Genomic DNA, 15677 nt, shown 5'->3' with positions numbered 1-15677 from the left:
CCCCCCCCTCTCTCTCTCTCTCTCTCTCTCTCTCTCTCTCTCTCTCTCTCATTCCCCTCAGGCGTAATTTTGATCGTTCAGATTTCGGTCTCTCCTCGTGTCTCCGTTGTCGTCTGGCACGATCGGAGCGATCGTTAATTCGTTTTGACGACGAAGCGGCAATGGAGAAAATACATTTTACGACTCTCGTGAACTAACGGACCCTTTCTCTCTCTCTCTCTCTCTCTCTCTCTCTCTCACTCAAGGTTTTTTTTTACTCTTTCCGCGGATACTGGAAAAAGCGAAGTGCTGTTCGCACGGTATTTACCTTTTTAATAGCGAAGCGGCCGGCGCGCGGTGTGTGCATATATATGTATATATATATATATTTTTTCTCTCTCTCTCTCTCTCTTTCCCATTCGGAAAGGTGGACGAGGTGGAAATTAAATCCCGTTTATTTCCGCGCGCGCGACAAGAGGATTCGATCGAGACACTCGCAAATAACGAAGATCAACGCCGGCGAGCAATCAATAATAATATCCCCGCTGTCCTCCGGAATAATAAAACACTTAACGCGCAGCCGGCGCGCTCTGCGCCGTCCTCCTCTTATCGGTCTTATTGTTAAAACCAGTTCAGGACGCATTGTTCGAACTTTTTCGATTAAAACTTTCACGGTGTGTGCCGTTCGTTTTTTTCCCCCTCCGCGCTGCGAAATGCAGCCGAACGATCATTTACGTTCTTCCTGTCGTCGAAGATAAATCGCGCGAATTCGCAGCGCGAAACAAAAGCAACCCCCAAAAAGTCCTTATCCCGGGGATGTATGCGCCCATATCTCTTTACGTTGATTAATGCCCACGCCTGCGGGGGAGGTAAGAAACTTTATCGTTGATTAAACTTCCCGAGTAATGGTGATTTCTGCGACTTCGATGATTTCTCGGTCAACCGTCGGATGTCATTGATGGTGGTTACCGTGTGGTTTCGTTAAATTAAAGCGATTCCAAACTTTCTTCTCACATTTCTGTTTGTTTCTAATCACGTGCATTTAACTTTTGATACTTTCTCCGTAAAGTATGTTGGCTTTTGCCGAAGAGCTTACGCGTGAACGCGTATATCCCAAAGACGTACGTATGCCGCGACCGTGATAGTCCCTTGTGTACGTGTGACTTCACGTTTCGGAGAAATTATCCTGCAAAAAACAGGAATTGTAATTTGTTCCTTACACAGAATATGAATAGACTCTGAAATTCACGAAAATAAATATTTTCGTGCATACGCATTACCATATTAAATTTTGGTTATGCTCTCCAACATATCGTGGCACGTTTTTTTTAATAATTTTTTCTTCCTTTCATGGAATAAAACAATATGATGTGAAATAATTTGAATGTGTAAAAGTAGAGAAATAATGATCCGGGAATTTTATGTTGAGAGTTTTCGATCGCGAAATATTGAAATTGTTTTATATTAATTCTACACGGAAGAAAGAGTTTGACTACACCAAGCCAGAAGGAGAGAACAACTAGATGCGTTTTGATTGAAACAACCAGAATTTCGGATTGTAAGAATCACATTTGGGCCGTAAGAACCAGGAATTCTGTTTCCTTCCAGCCAGAAAGCATCTGGTCGTTTCCTCTTTTTTTGTTTAATGCAACCAGATACTTTTTCCGCATTTTATAGCAGAAGCTGTCACGCGTATCGCGGTGATATTCGCGAGCGTTGGATAACGGCACGGACGATTACTGTCCAAAGAAGTCGGATTATCCGATGAAACTCGATTTGTCTGGATAAATGGAGAAATACTTTATTATCTGGCGCACCGGGCGATTGGCCGGACGGAATGAATTCGCGAGGGATACGTATTAAGGAAAATGAGGAAAAATCATAAATTCCGGCCTCCCTTTCTCTCTCGTTCTCCGTTGCCGCCACCGTAACTTAATCCTCAATAAACTACCGCTTTCCGACAATTTGAGAGACTAATATCAATTATGGGTGCGCGCGCGCGCTTTGATACGCCGTTCTCTCAATTTTCATCGCTCTGAAAATCGCTCGTCGAAATTGCACGCTGCGAGCATCGAGCAGTTACCTCGTTACCTCGTCTAGTTCTCTTGTTGCGATCGAGAGAGAGAGAGAGAGAGAGAGAGAGATCGTATTATATCAGTGTCGCATTTTTCAGACATTGGCTGTCGTTAGGGAAAATGATACGTCGGCTCGCAATATCGGGGCCTAATTTGTTGCATCTAAGACCTGGGAATCGATTACGTTCCAATTGTTGCGTTGCGATCGCTCGCACGACCGACTCTGTCTTTGCTCCGAACGCGATGTTGTTGTTACATTTAACTTCCCGACCGTTGGATTTGCCCTCTCGATTTATTTCGCTCCTGATATTTTCTCTCGGCGTAAAATCCTTACCGGAATATTTGCCTGCGAAACGGTACAACGCAAGAATTATCTCACCAGCAGTCGCACGAGCTGGTACCATCGTTTAGCGTTTCGAAACGATCCCCGGCAAAAAAGAAAAAAAAGAGGGGGAGAAAGAGTGAAAGAGAGAGAGAGAAGTGACGCTTCCACTAATCGGGGCGGATCTTCCGCTCGTAATTAAACGTTTACGAGGGCCGCGATAGCGAAAAATAAAAATGATAACCGCGCCTGGTTCGCCCGTGCCATTAGCTTTTTATTTACCGTTGCATCCCGCGGTGCAGTTACATGCGTACACCCGTCGTTTGTACGTGCGTGTGTGTGTGTGTGTGCGCGCGCGCACGCACGCTCGCGTGCAACGAAACACACACCGTACTCTCTCGCCCTACACGCCGTTTTACCGTTAATTGCAACCGCGACGGAGAAAGCGCGCCGGAGGACCCACCCCTCCCCATAAAATACGTTTATCACCCCCTAAAGTCACGGCAGCACTCCGCCTTTGTGGGAGCCCATTAATACGCAAATTGCAGCCGCGAATTTCTCGCGACGGCCCCGGTCGACACGCGGCCGGCTATCGGTGCCGGTCGTTTAATTAAGAGGCAATTTTCCTTTAATGCGGAATATCTCGCCTGTCCATCTGCGTTGCGCGAATAAAGATCCCGCCGAGACAAAAGCGCGGCACGGAACGACGGCGGTCGGACGACGACGGTGCACCCCGCCGAGGCGGAGCGTGCTCGAAACAACACCGAGGATCCGTTTTCTCCATTATCGAACAAGACGCTCGCGGATGAAAGTCCGAGGTTATTAAAAGAGCACCCTTTTCTCCCCTACGAGCGGCTGTCGCAAAAAAATTATGTTTTCTCAGAAGGGCTAATAAGCCATTATGGGGAAAAAACATTTTCTACTAAACGTTGACCTGCTGAGAGATGTTTAAATCAGTTTCATCGTAGAGATTTATATAGAGACATATATTTGTGTACTCTTTCGTATTCTCTGTGTTAAAGTAATACATAAACATTTCAACGGACCGTTTTTAACACCGAAATTTTTTACCGTGCGGATTTCCACCCGGTTTTTCTTTTTAACAGGGAGCGCTTAACATTCCCTTTTGAGAGACACTGAATTTCGACTCGTGGTTTCCCTTTCTCGAAGATTACGGGATAGTGCTCTCGCGAATGTATTTAAATGCGAGATACCCGAGCAAAGCGGGTACATTCGTATTCCCCGAATAATTACGCCTCCTCATCCAGTAATACAGATCGTAAGCCCGTCTAAGCGCGGAAAGTTTCTATCGCCGTATCGAAGCAACGACAGGAATGCGCGTAACGGTGGGGACCGGGAGCTCTCGCCGGTTTGCGACCAGTCCACCGATTTCACCGGAAAAAGAGCGGCGACCCCGGAATTCCACGATGCATCGCGCAGGCTTAAATCAGGAAGAGCGCGCGGAATCGCGTTTTACGATCTTGGCTCGGCGCGATGTTCGCCGCGCGTTCTCGAATTTTACGATTGCGCTGGATTACTGAGTGGCCCGGGGGGTGGAGGGAGGGGAGGAATAGCGTAGAGATATTCGAAGGAACGAACAAGAGGGGGAGAGAAGGAAGGAAAGATACGAAGGATGTGTTTTTGTCGAAACGAAACGCGAGAGACGGTGTGGGTGGGCCGCGTAACGGCGCCGCCGACCGCACAATTCGTCGGTCTCGGAATATCGTCCGGCATATCGACTGTTATCAGCCATTCAATTGTTACTTTGTGGCTCGTGCTTGCATGTGGCCGTGTGCGTCGACAGAGTCGCGATCGCAATTTGCGAACGCTACGTCGCATCGTGCAACGGCATATTCGCCGCACAAAACGAGATATCCGGCCCCGGCAGCCTGGTATGGATGGGTTCGGCTCGGAATTAGTAAAAGTGGTGTGGAGCGTTGAAGAACGGCTAATACTAAACTTGCATGACAAATGTCTTCGGGGAAAGAGCTCGTCTGGATAATTGGAAAGTACATTGAAAAGAAAAAGTGCTATCGTTCAAGTAATATTTATTCGATCCGAGTAAAATGACTATTCTTTGGCAAATACAACGGTAATAACACAACAGTAGTAATAATAATGATGATAAAAATAACAAATACCGCCGTGTCGGGTTTGTTTATAAATAGAACGGCGCTTTATTCATTTTGCATTTTTGCCCGACGTTGTTATGTGTTTGTACGTTTCCTGAAAACCTGTTTTTCCGCCCACGTACCATGCGGAAACGTTTAAAAGCGAGATTTCACGGTCGGGCGTCCTTTAATGGCGCGGCACAGTAAAAGCTCAACTTTTTCAGCAGGCGCGGAGAAATTCTGAAGAAATTATTCTCATTGTTATTAACAATTGTTGTCAACAAAAGTTCAACTTTCCCCTCATCATTCCTTCCGTACCTCTCCCCGTGTTTCTCGTTAATTAAGAAACGTGAGATATCTCGTCCGGCGGGTGGTTTCGCCTGAAAATATTCGAAAGCGCAATCGTGTTCTTAGACCCCGCTCTCCGTCTTCGCTCACCGTCGACTGACGTGCGCGGGAGGGCCCGTAAAAAGTCACGTTCGGGAATCGAATATCACGAAACAGGAGACGGGTTGTCGGAGGAAACCAGGCGCGAGTGTGTTCTCGATTTCTCTACTTTTGAAAACTGAGAATTCGAGAAGTTTGTTGTAAAACCGCCGCCACCACACCGTGCTCGCGTCTCTCTCTTCTCAAATAAAAGCTGGCGCTGTCGACTTTCGGCCCGCTAACTTTTAAGGATGACATAGTGACATGCGCCGCGGAGCACGCACGCGGCGGCACGAACTTCCTATAAATTTTCACCAACTTTCGCCGCTCCATTTGTTAGTCCGCGCCGTGCAACAAAGGGCATCGATCAAAGCGTTAGCGCGCAAGCCGTGTCGACGCAACTTTCCCGGAACGCGTATCTCTGATTACGAAAATAACGATGCGTCTTAGCGTGCGATACACGACGACAGGTAAATCAACGCGTGTGCGGCCGGGCTATGCGTGACGAACGAACGGACGGTGAGGTGAGGTGCAGGAAAGCGGCGGACAGGTTCTAGACTGTCTTCAGCGGAGAACGCCCGTTCGAAATTGGAGAAACTATTTCTTTTTATCTCAGCTGTAAAATCTGATTTTATGCTTTACCTTCCTTCGTCCGAGACGCGCCGAGAAATTCGATAAGAACTCGAAAATATCACGTTATCTCTGCATTTCGGCGCTGAATCTTCCTGATAGAATCGGACAGAAAACGGCATATAGTGGGAGAATTTTATAATAAAAATTTAGTAACTAATAAATTTAGTATATTAAAAAATTAATACATTATTGTAACCGAGGAATATAACGATATTCCGTCTCAATTTGTTATCCTTCGATTTCATACGTGCTACTTATGTGTCAGGAAGTGAAATCTCCTGTTAAAATAATTACTACCTTCCTTAACAAGGTAAACTACTGACTCTACCATCTATTCCTGCGTATTTGTTATATAATATTTAACGATGATATCATTATTGTTAAACGTCCTTGTTATTACGTGATGCGACGAGGCGTATCGCGTCAACAAATTATAGAACAGACCTGGTAGATTATTGGAAAACAAAATCGGGAAGAATTTTACATGAAAAAGCGAAAGAACCATAATATTCTCTCTTTCTCTCTCTCTCTCTCTCTCCGCGTGTCGACCGCCTATACTTCTAAGTACGGAGTCCATGCACAAAATTAGTCCGATTCCCATACTTCCATCGCGGTTTTCCTTTTAAATCCGTCGCTACAAAGAGAGAAAGAAAGAGAGAGAGAGACGCGATATTCCGGCTGGCAATGCGAATAAGAGCGAAAGAGAGAAAGAGAGAGAGAGGGGAAGGACGAAGCGAGCCTGACGCATAGGACGAATGCGAGAGAACGCTGGAGAAAGAGGGAGGAAGACGATAACGTGAACAGAAAGAGAGGAACAGCAGGTGGAACGATTGGCGGGCGAATAAGCGAGTGCGAGCGAGACGACGAAGCGAGCAATGGCGGTTGGTGCAACAAGGACGGCGAGAGGGCGATCGCGCCCGAAGCTCTCTGGGCTGAAGTTAGTTAGCAGTCGATGCGCACACGCCACGCGGTCCGGACGTTCGCCGGTTCCTCGCGGCACCTTCTTCTCACTCCCTCTCTTTCTTTGCCGCGCGCGCGCTCGTGTCGCTTTGTCAACGGCACGTCCAACACTTACGGGGGAAATTGCGGTTTCCGTTCGAAAGTGAATTTCCTTCGCCGTCATCGTCGAGCGACGATTGGCCCGGCCAACCGAATTTCCGCGATTCGGTCGACGCGATGTAAGCGGGTCTCTCTCTCCGCCGAGGAGCACTGAGAAGTTGCGTGCGGACGTGAGATCGCGCAATGATCGCCTCCGTGCGTCCGTAAATCGTCGTTGTTCTGAAGGACGTTCTCGATAAATATTACGCTCAATCAGAGTCTCACTCTTAGCGTCGCTTGATCGCTCCGGTTGTTTCGCTGCCTTTTTTCCTCCCCCCCCCTCGTTCGTGCGGGATCGTCGCCGCGCGTCGTTTGAAATCCGACAGCCGCGACTTTCGGACTCGAATTTATCACCCGTGTCTCGTGTTGAGAATGCGATCCGTTGAACCGCGTCCGTGCTGCGTTTCCTGCAAGACGTGAAGGTGACGGGACCTCCGGGAGAGCACCGGGAACGTCGGGAGCAGCGGTTTGTAAAGAGCAACTTGTAAAAAGGTAAATAGCCAAATAGTCGGTAGTCAGTTTTAATTCGTGAGGTCCTCCGAAGCAGTTTAATAGAAGCTGCTTGGCTCAAAATGTCCGCATATTCGGAGATATTCGTCGCGTCGCGCTGTTTACTCGGTAAACCCACTTAGCGCCGGAATCAAGATTCCAAAGTGTCGTTCACGAGGGATGTCACCGTTATGGAAACGCGCAGAACTTATCTTACGCAGCTAGACAAACTAGATAATGGCGATACAGATACGACGGAGTCACCGTGTTTACTAATTAATACCGATCGTCTGATGCGCGTACTAAATGGAAATTTTTGTCAAATTATCTAATATTGAGACGATGCATGCAGACGACGTTTCGTTTCTTTGCAACGCGCATTTAACGCTGGTTAAAAATGCTCGTCTAACTTTTAAGATGCGATAACATTCTACAAGCCCGCGATAATGTTCGTGATAATATTCTCCGTTCCGGACAGATAAACTGGAAAACGGTCAGATTTAACACTAAAGGCCCATAGCACACTGAACACGTAAGCGGTAAGACCTCAGAAATAAATGAGTCATTCAATCACACGTTAGAGTTGTCGAGAACGTACATGCATTCAGAAAAAAAGATTGCTGGAAGGAGCTGACGAGGAAGGGCCGGAAGTGTCCCTCATCGATTTTGACGGGCTTTAGCATAGTCGAGAAGTTGAACACAGACAATCTTACACGCACGGAGAAAAAAAGATTGCCTGAGTTAACGTGACGATGAATGAATCAAACGCGTTTTGGTTGAAGGGAACATAATTTCTGGTTCTTAATCGAACTAGATTCCGTTTTTGGGCCGTAGAAATTCCATGTTCTTTGACCAAAAACACTTTCGCTTTGTTAATTATCACGTTAATTCAACAGATCTTGTTGCTCCGTACACCTTCTCGCTAATTCCCCGGTGTCCGATTGGCCGATTCACTTACTGCTTAAGATACATCGTTTACGTTTGCCTACATCTACCGTCCATTCGAGACCGTCGTGTTAAAATTCTCGATTATGATTGATCGATGCGCTCACAGCTTGAGTCATCCTGTTCACATTTTTTGTGCGTCTCGGCATCAAATGCGTGATATGACTGAATGAGCATTTAACGACTTTTTTTATCTCGACTTTATCACGGTGTTAAGTATTTCGATGAGGGAACAAGAGAGAGAGGGAGAGATATCTCGGGACGTATCAAATAATATCCGGCATGACAGGGAATAGGATCAAAGTACTCCGGAGACAGGCTTAGCACTGTCATCGACGTTAACCGTAGATCAATCGCGCGGCACAGGATGGCGTTTATTAATAACCTCCTGACAGGAGTGTGACAAGACGCGCGCTCAAACGTACCCCGAAAAGTTACCGGTGGCTAGAGTGAATCTCGTTTTGCATTTTTGCAACGTGACGTAACCGATCGATCACCGTCATTTCTTGAAGCCCAGGACCTCCAAGTTTACGCGCAAGGCGTCTGACGAGGCTTCTTCGTCCCGTCGATGCGAGGGCCGCTCGTAGGTGGATCGTTCCTCTCACGGGTGAGTCATCGTTGGCTGGGCACGCGCTGCGCCTCGCCGCAATTTTCCGCCCGCGAATCGACGCGTAAGAGGAGAGGAGTCGCGAAGAAACGACACACCCGTGTGTGTGGAGAAGAGAGAGAAAAGAAAAAAAAAAGAAGAACGCGCCCGACGTGCGCGTGCACAATGAGGGAAGACCGGTGTGCGCGAGCTATCGATCCTCTGCCGTTGCGAAAGTTTCGCACGATGATATCGCCCGGGGATCATTATTCCCCGTGACGGGTGGGCCTCGGGAAAAGCGCGCGGAATCGCGCGATTAAAGATTCGTGATCTGTGCGTGAGCGCCGGGTGCGCTTGCGAGAACTTTTTCTTTCATCGCGTGACGCCTCGTTCCTCAGGACGCGACCTGAAAATTCATTCGCCAATTGATAATGCGCGCGGTGCGAGGAGGAGGTCGTCATCACTGTGACATGAAATGCACATAGAAAGAGAGAGAGAGAGAGAGAGAGACTGGCCTCTAGTAAATGTTAAGGCTATTATCCGGTGTAGGCTTGTGTAAAGTAAGATAATGGCTGCTACTTTCTTAGCTACTCCGTGCTACTTTGTACGCCTTGAATTTCAGCCGACAAATGTTTTATTTCGCGGTAAGTGTATTTTATCTACGACAGAGACGACTCTCTCTCTCTCTTTCTCTCTCTTTCTCTCAGCAATGACAGTGAAGCGGTTAGCTTTTTATTAGCCAGGTTCGAATCGGCTGTTGAAACTTACCTGAGACAATAATAAGTTAGAATGACTTGTACCAAACTCTAATTAATCTAATCGACGGTTGAAAATTACCGTCAATTTCAAATATTACTTGATTTGTCTTGCCAACGCGGATAGAATTTATTAATTTTTCGATTATCGCTAAAAGACGAGTTACGGAACTTGAAATTGGTATTGATGATTCTTCTTCTTATTATTATTATTCATCGATTAGCTTAGTCGGAATTCGGCGAAAGTCACCCCCTTATTATTTTTACGTGTGTCTTGCACTGAAATCCGCTCGAATCCGTTTCGCTAATTCACCTCGGTGGAAGCCAAGAGAAAGAGAGAGCGAGCGAGCGAGCGAGCGAGCTTCGTCCTCTATTAAAACCTAGCGATGATCTCGTCGCTAGTTGAAGTCATCGTCTCGAACATAATCTCCATATACGTATATATATTGTACACAATAAAATGTCGAGCGCGCGAACAGAATTCAGAGATCATTGCGAGTGCACGAAAGTAGGCGTTCCGTCGTCGCTTCAACAAGCGGGCACGGTGGCGAAGGTCATGCTCAAGTCATCGGGCGTATTAGCACTTTTATACCGTTCGACGCGAGCGAGCTTAACGTCGGAGAATGTACGCGTACTATTGGCCGGCCTTATCGCTGGGCGTTTCCGCGGCGGAATCTTTTTATCCCGTGCATTACCGTAATACGCGCTAATGCGCCCTCCTAATTTGTCGGGGGGATGCATTAAAGCGCACACGTGACGACACGTAGTGTTTCAAACGCGTTTCAAACGGCTCCACGAAACTCGTCCCCTCTCTTTCCCCGCTGTTTTCCAACCCTCCCGGGCCAGCCCGGGATCGCTGGCAGCGTAATACGAGTCGGATGGATTGCGAAGTTTCGTACGTCAAAACTGCACGCAGACGGTGACGAGAAGCAGTCGAGCGGCGTTGAGGCCATTGTCACGGGCATCATAACTTAAGACGCCGCTAATTAGCCAATTAGCTTGCGCCAAGTGAGATTTGCGTCACCGTCTGCTCACGAAGAATATGTTTCCTCGTGTATCCAGCCGCGCGGATCGGAGCGGCACGGCTTGCGTGCGCGAACGAGTTTTGTCGCGCGGGTAGAGAGAAGTTTGACGTTACCTTCTCATTATAAGCAAATCAAATTTCCGCCGTAAATTTGACGTCGCGCCTTCGTCCAGCGATTTATCTTTCATCTTTCTCGGCGAAACGATTTTCATTTCCTTTTTTCTCTCTCTCTCTCTCTCTCTCTCTCTCTCTCTGTTCTCTCATTTTGTATTATGTTTCCTCCTTTTTTCTTTTTCGGTTTTTTCTTCCTCCCCTCCCCTCTCTTTTTTTCAGATGACGTATACGAGTCCAATTCTGGAAATATTCTTAATTTTAAATTGCGTCACAACACACATTATACGGAAGATATAGTTCTTTAAGCATATCTGGCTTTATTGTTCTCATATACTGTCAGTGCACATTTCGCGGTCGTTTCACTTTGCGATAAATTTCAAGCTGTATCAAATGTATAATTGAGTTAACTTAATTTTAAATTTTAATAAAATTGCGCTCCGAGCAAACACCCTCTCTCTCTTTCTCTCTCTCTTCCTCTCCCTCTCTCGCGTATTTTCTTCTGCGAGAGCGGTGATACATATATTACGTAAATTTCGCTGTCAAGGTTACAAAACGAGATATCAAGCGCACCTGACTCGACGCCTGCTCTTAACTCCTACGCGCTGGCTGGAGCATAAATTACGTTCCCGATTAATTATTTATACACACATTATTACGCGGAGGGGCGGAATTATTGGCGCACTTACGGAGTATCGGTGACGGTGCTTCGTCGATGTCACGTTTAAAAGCTTCTCTAAAGGCTGCGGCGACCTCGCATAATCACGATGCGATTTCGAAGAAGCGTACGGTAAAGCTCGTTAAAACTTCCAACTTCTTGCGTTGCGCAGAATCTTGCGCGGCGTTGACAGTTTGCTTAAATTATATCCCCATTAATTATTTATACGCACGTTATTATTACGCGGAGAGGCGGTATTATTAGCGCACATATTATCAGTAACGATACTACTTTGGACGTCGGATTGAAAAACGTTTACTCAAACACCGTCGAATTAAGCGAAAGGGGCCCGTTAATCGGTGGTCGGTAATAGTTAGTAATTTCGTTTGAACTTAGCACAATTTTGCCATTACCGTCGGCTATATATCGCCGTATGCGTGTGCAGTGGAACGCCGGAAACTCTCAAAGCCAATCAGATTGGCACTTGCGGCTCAAAGGGGTTAAACGGGATAATGTGAAACGGCGTTGTCCCTCGTCCCGCGTGCGATCAATTTCATTACGATAAAAGTCCGGACTTCGCGTACTGGTGTATATCGCGCAACGTGACGATTAATTAAGCGAGATGATCAGATACGCAAATCCACCGCCATCTCGTCGAACGTTTCCGAACGAAACGACGTTTTCGTCGCGTTTAACGAAACCAGCAGCCGGCGAGTTCCTCGCACTCGAAACGTCGCCGGATGTAACCACGTCTTACCGAACTCGCGGCCCGACGCCATAATTATTTCATCGTTCAATTATCGTCCCGCGAGTCGCGCGCGAGCTTATCCCGGAAATGTGTCCGCGCCAGTGCGGGGCGCGCGCCGGCTAACGAAGCAGTTAATTAATGCGTTCATCAGATATGCAAATTAAAAAGTTCCGCTTTAAGTGACGAAATTAATTCACGAGGTTTGGAATCTCCAGCGGGAGGCGGTCTGATACCGAGCATGGAGCACGCGAACGCCGCGTTTATCTTGCTTCGTGTTGTTCAATTACATATGTCGCGGGACACGCAGCCGCGACGTGCTGAATTAACGTTCAATTTTTCTCGCGGAAATCGCGAAGGAAACCCGAAGGTGCGTCACGTCGATGAATATGATGATACGATTTGTCTCGCGGAAATATGTAGGAGCGTTTAAACTCCGCAGGAATACCGACACGTATCCGTATGGACAGAGAAAACAAGATTTCTTTAGATTTAGTATTTCTCTTTATTTGACTAAAATTTGCTTCGCAGAAACAACGTATACTATAACGTCTTGATACTATTTGGAAGCAAATTCTACGTTAAATTAGCATACTTATAATGTCAAATGTTACAAACGTTACTTTCATACTTAAAAAAAATATTATTTATCGCACCTTTTTCATCGCGTTACGTGTTCTTAGAATGTCAATGATTTTTCTCGTAGTCTTCCTAATTGATCCGGCCGATAGCATATTTGAAAGATATATTACATCGTATCACGTTACACCCACGATGAGAACATTTAAAGAGATTGATGAGTTTTAGCCCGGTGAATATCGAGGCTTTATCGAAACTTGGTGTACACAAGGGGGGAAATTTTCCTCGAATAATGTCAATCACTAGGGACTTCGAATCCTCGTGATGCGACTTAGGGCCGTATCATGTAAGAAGATAAGCGGTAAGACTTAAGCGCAACAAGATAAATTGATCACAGTCAGGAATTTCAACGTGACAGTTTTACGTTCTCAATGATTATTGAATATGATTGGTCGACTCGCTCACTCGTTTGAGTTTTACCGTTTACGTTCTTCTGTTCTTCTGTCCTATGAGCTCTTACACTCTTAGAGCACCGTAAGGACTTTCTTATGTTAACGCTCACAAAGTGATCCTTTCGGTTAACCGGCGTGACTGGCACTCGTCTAGTTTCTGTATACGAGTGGGCTATCGTGCACACACACCCTTGTGTCTAGACCACATGCTTCGCACACGTGTCACGTTATTATGTCAATCGTTAACACGTGCATAAATCCACGAACGACGGGAGGGACTTTGGTATGCCGAGAGCGCAACAACGTCGCCGGATAAAGATAGGCACCGCCGACTCACTAACGTAAATCATCGTCAGCTGGAAAATATTTCGGCGAGACGCCCTCTTCTTCTGCTGAATGGAAAAATGTTACCCTCTCTTCCCGCTTTTATTTTANTCTCTCTCTCTCTCTCTCTCTCTCTCTCTCTCTCTCTCTCTCTCTCTTTATATAAATAATAAAATAAAAATTCGACCACTCTAGGAAATTTTAAACAGAAATAGATATATGCGCATAATAAACTCAGGGCAAATACGTTTGAGGAAGTCGTAACGCTCAGTGTCGTATTTTCAGTGGCGCATTAGGGGACCACTCGTAAATTTAATATTTATCAAGCAAAATTATGTTCCTCTACGTTTATTCGCTTTACAACTTTCTTATAAACTGAGAAGCTATTTCTTCAATCCTTAAACAGTATAAGTCGCAATATGACTTCGCAACAAACTTATTCTTATATAACGCTCAGAGGGCAGTCGCTCTAGAGCGATAATAAACTCTTTTATCTCTTTCTTTTTCTTCCTCTCTTTCTCTCTTCTTTTCTTTCCTCCTTCCTTTCGAATAAAATTACAAGTCACGTAATATAAAGGTACAATTCTATCGGCTAAACTTTTAATTAGGTTCGAACTAAGAGAAACGTGTGCGTATAATATAAGCAGCACGGTAATCCTCGCACGAAGCTACCGACGATTGTTTCACCGCATCCGGTTTGCGCGTTGAAATACGAGTTACACGACGACGTTAGCGTTTTCTCCGGCATTGACGAGATAGAATATCCTACGCGTTGCAAAGCACAAACTCTCCGGAGCGCGATTGCGCGTGTCGCTTTCACGTGTCGCGCGGATAACGCGATTCGGAAAAACTTGGCAACATAAATGGCGCGCTTTCCCAGAGACACGAATCTACATAGACGTGTTCTTCCTGCGGCGTGGCACAAAGGATGCGCGTAACCGCAAGATGCCTATGTAAATTCGCTATTGTCGTCCGCGCGCGCGCGTGCGCGATGTCCGATAGCTGGAATTTTAATCGGCCGGAAATCTCGTCAAATGCGGCGGTAATGCGGAGGAACGAACGACGCTCTAAAAATAAAGTTTTACGTAGCGCCACTTTGGAATACATAACGAAACGCTTAGTCACGAAAAAGTTTAGTCGTCGCCATTTCGAATTTCCATTTCTAACAAATCGGCATTAAAAATTTACTAAGGCCCACGGTTGTGCCTTAACTTTACTCGCCAAGAATTGACGCGTTCTACGTTAATGCACGGCATAAATTTGTGCAACTTTGCTCTCTGAGTTTCCTCCTTCGTAACACCAAGACTCGGAATGTCGTTCTTGTATGTCTTGTCACCCGGAGACTCGAATGTCTCGTTATTAGGCATTTCTCCCAAGTGACGGTGTCTTCTCCCTTTTTCTTTTCCTCACTTCCTTCCCTCTTATTCTCTCTCTATATTTTGTTGAAGAATTTATCTCTTGTCTCTTTCAATATTGCAGAGCTTGAGCTCACCTCTTAACGAATCCACTGTTTCCGACGTCGAATACATCAATGAGACGTAGCCAACTGTCCGGGGCTGTCTTTAATTGAGAAAAGAATACCACGAATATTTCACTGTCTCAATAGACACCGTCTTGTACAGAACAACAATTAACAAGATATTTTTATTACCATCACTTTCACTTTATTCGTTCATATTAAGTGATCCGTGATAATTTGAAATATTTTACACGCGTGTTGTATTCCGTGTACTACCTTTAGCTATTCGCTTTTGAATCTAGTCAGTTAGTTACATTTCCATTCGGAAAACTTGCGAAGAAAAGGATGAACAAAAGTTGAGAAACTTACGATTCGACTCGATAATGCAATAATCGTGCATATTTATTATATGTTATTATGTCATATGCGACACCCTCGCAAACGGAGCAGAAAGGGATGTCATTTACGACGGGATAGATTGTGCGTTGTGTACATTATACGCGCTCGAAACTATACGGAAATCCAATACCGCCGCCGAAAGCGTCTATCGGCGATATTTGAAGAGAGGAGAGCTCGTATCTCGTGTCTTTATCCGGCCCGTGCGCGTATGGTATTCTCTTTCGACTTCGGGGTTCACAAACATCGTAAGGGTGCCGGAGTTGGACCCTTAATGGATCTACTGTTTGCATCCCGACGAGTATCAACGGGATACTCTCGTCTTGCAATCGCTCTTCGAAAATCAATCTCCCCCTCGTCCTCCTCCATCGTTGTCGCACCGAGTCGAACGTCTCCGGCCCGCATTTTTGCGACTCGTCTGCGGAATCGTTCATCGCGGAAACCGATCGCTCCGGGCCAGACGGGCGCCGTGCCCGATGTTTGCCGGCGGCAACGTTGTTCGGCGATTTA

At 46.1% G+C, this 15677-nt stretch overlaps 1 protein-coding gene across 17 annotated transcripts in view; it reads left to right on the top strand.

Annotated features, from left to right (window-relative positions):
* LOC106746299 (guanine nucleotide-releasing factor 2) overlaps positions 1-15677 on the top strand; it is a 79319-nt gene that overhangs the window by 31950 nt on the left and 31692 nt on the right. The window contains exon 1 of one of the 17 annotated variants that reach the window (XM_014622758.1): positions 6505-7136. The exons of the other annotated variants lie outside the window; for them this stretch is intronic. The gene's annotated coding sequence lies outside the window, so the exon portion shown is untranslated. Of the gene's footprint in view, positions 1-6504; positions 7137-15677 lie in introns of those variants that run through there. 17 annotated transcript variants of the gene reach the window in all.

This window comes from Dinoponera quadriceps, unplaced genomic scaffold (genome assembly GCF_001313825.1).
Source record: "Dinoponera quadriceps isolate SergipeBrazil2010 unplaced genomic scaffold, ASM131382v1 scaffold566, whole genome shotgun sequence".
Lineage (NCBI taxonomy): Eukaryota > Metazoa > Arthropoda > Insecta > Hymenoptera > Formicidae > Dinoponera > Dinoponera quadriceps.
This window is presented reverse-complemented; position numbering and strand designations above follow the sequence as displayed.